The sequence below is a fragment of the Schistocerca piceifrons genome, chromosome 8, assembly GCF_021461385.2.
Source record: "Schistocerca piceifrons isolate TAMUIC-IGC-003096 chromosome 8, iqSchPice1.1, whole genome shotgun sequence".
NCBI lineage: Eukaryota > Metazoa > Arthropoda > Insecta > Orthoptera > Acrididae > Schistocerca > Schistocerca piceifrons.
The window spans coordinates 58149441-58152125 of record NC_060145.1 but is presented as its reverse complement, the minus strand read 5'-3'; positions in this window follow the sequence as shown (position 1 = coordinate 58152125).

Genomic DNA, 2685 nt, shown 5'->3' with positions numbered 1-2685 from the left:
ACATAGCCCAATAGACCTATCTTACCGCCAAAATCCGCCATCTTGAATGACGTCATGGCCGCCATCTTCGACGACGTCATGCACTATTTCCAAGTCTACACACCACCATCTTGGATGACGTCATCACCGCCACCCTGGGTACATCTGGCCACAATGGACAGTTGGGCCGCACCCCTGCAGCTCTACCACTTATATCCTGTTGTACATTGGTTGGTTGGTTGGTTGGTTTATGGGATTGAAGGGACCAGACTACTAGGGCCATCAAGCCCTCCTGTTGTACATTATCCAATGCAGGTATGTAACGTGATCTTTCCATTCACCAAGGATTGCTGCTCTGTCTTATGAAGTATAAGATTCAGAGAGCCAAGATTCAAAGCGAGTGCATTATTTTTCGCCACTGGGAAGAATTTCCAGTTCGGGAACAGAACTATTTCGGCTGTTATATACCACCATGTAGACCTGTTGATAGGGGCCAATTTTTTCCCCGACCAATCTCCAATGTGGTATTGTTCACCAAAAACGAATAAATGCTATCTCGATGCAATGAGACCACACTTCTTGCACATCAGAGAATCTGCCAGTTTATTTTAAAACACTTTCCCTCCGTGCTTATCGTGTCCATCACCAACTCATAGCAGTTGCTTCGCAAATTCGTGGGTGGGCATGCACGTAAGAGAAAATTTTTTGTGCAGATCACCTCGCTACCCCTCCATCTGACAGAACAAGTAATGTGAGCTCCAGCGGTATTTCGTACTCGTCTTGATTCTCTCTATTCTAACCCAGCTGCTTAAGACTTTCGTTGTTATCCTACGAGTTTCTTTTTTCTGTAATGTGCATGTCTCTGTCTCCACCAGGTAATAAACAACAGAAGAACACGAACATGCAAGATGCACCTGTTTTCGCCCGTGCCACAGCGTTACTTATCTGTGATAATTATCGAGATTACCTACTCGAGTTTCGCTCCGTTCTAGCCTTTTCCAGCTACATTCTCAAGAGATGGTTGTTTGTGTTGACAACTCGGCCCGAAAAGCTTATCTGTCCACGGATGCTATTACGACACACACGCCCTTGTTGTCTAATCTGCGACTCATGGGAGGCAAGCAATTTCGAGTATTGCCCAGTGCAAAAAATTCCCGAATTTGCTTTAATAAGGCCCTGAGTTCCGCGCGCTTCTGGAATATTAATGAACAGTGGGAAACAAACAATCAAAATACTTATGAATCGCGCGCCACTCGTGTGTTGGTTGGATTTTCCCGGCAACTATCGAGGCTGCTGTTAAAAGTGGAAAGAAGGGAATTTATTGTAGACGAGCGTATGTACACTGTGCAGCAGTTGTTAATTTTGATGAAAGTGTTGTTGGTGTCCCACCGCATAGTGTTGTAAAGCTTTTCGATGTTTCAGATACGATTGAAAGTAATAAAGTTGGGAACAAAATCGGAGTTAAACGTACCGTCGACGACTAGGTCATTAGAGACAGAACACAAGCGAGGATCGATGAAGGAAATCGGCTGTGTCATTTCAAAGTAACCATCGGCATTCGCTTTAAGCGATATAGGGAAGTCACAACAACCTAAATCTGGGTAGCTTTAAATTTTGATTCCACGGCCTTACCACTGCGTCACCTCAGTTGGTACGGAGGGGGCCTTCCTCAGGTTGACATTTACACACGCAAGATTGCCGATATTTATTTTACCGCAGATAAGACGATCTCTGTACATTTACTTGGTGGAAATGCACTGCTAATCAGAGCCAAAATTCCGACTACACGAGTCGGCAGATGCATCGCGCTGCTGATTACACGCAAGTAACAAGGGTGCTGCGTATTATACCACATGATTAGGGAGCCGAATTCCATTATTTTATTTACAGTGATCATGTCCGAATGCTCAATTCTACTTTCAGTTGAGGTATTACTTCTTTGTTCCTTTGCAGATTGGTGTTGATTCACCATTTTCTAAATATATGAATGTCTTTGGCTATCACCCGTATAGCCAGCCTCGGAATGATTTCTTTTTTTTTTTTTTTTTCACATTGAAACGTGTAACAGCCTAAAGCTGTTAAAAGGTAACATGCAATACAATTCGCATACAGCAAGTGACAATTACATGCGTTTTACTTGAAATTAATTCCATGACCTAAGAAAATGAAAATACATTCATTAGTGTAAGAGGAGGGTTAATAACACGAAACATACTTATCCAGTCACTATATTATAAAGTAAAAAAATAGTTTTCCTTCTTGTCCTTCCGTTACATAAGCGTATAGGAATTCGTACACATTTAGCTCTTCTGTCTAAAAGAATCTGAATGTTAATAGGTAATGTGCTGCCGAAGAACATCACACGCTGTGACATACGGTGGTTTTTTGACATATTCCGTCGTCATCGAAGAAAATGTGATTAACATCCTCCTCACCGCCGCATTCACACGAAAAGATTGAAGCTGCAGAGATGTTACCGAAATCTCCCGTAATTATATCGAAGAGATGTCATTGTCACTATATAGTTTCCAATGTACTTGCATTTTTGTATCAACAACGTGATGGGAGATCAGGTACCGCTGTGGTATAATGGCTCCCTTTATTTTCTTAAGGCCGATGGAGGTTTCTTTCCATCTGGCCCTGATTCTATTCCTTGTGGTATGCAGGAGATCGACAGAGGATATTTTATTGTATTTCACTAAACCA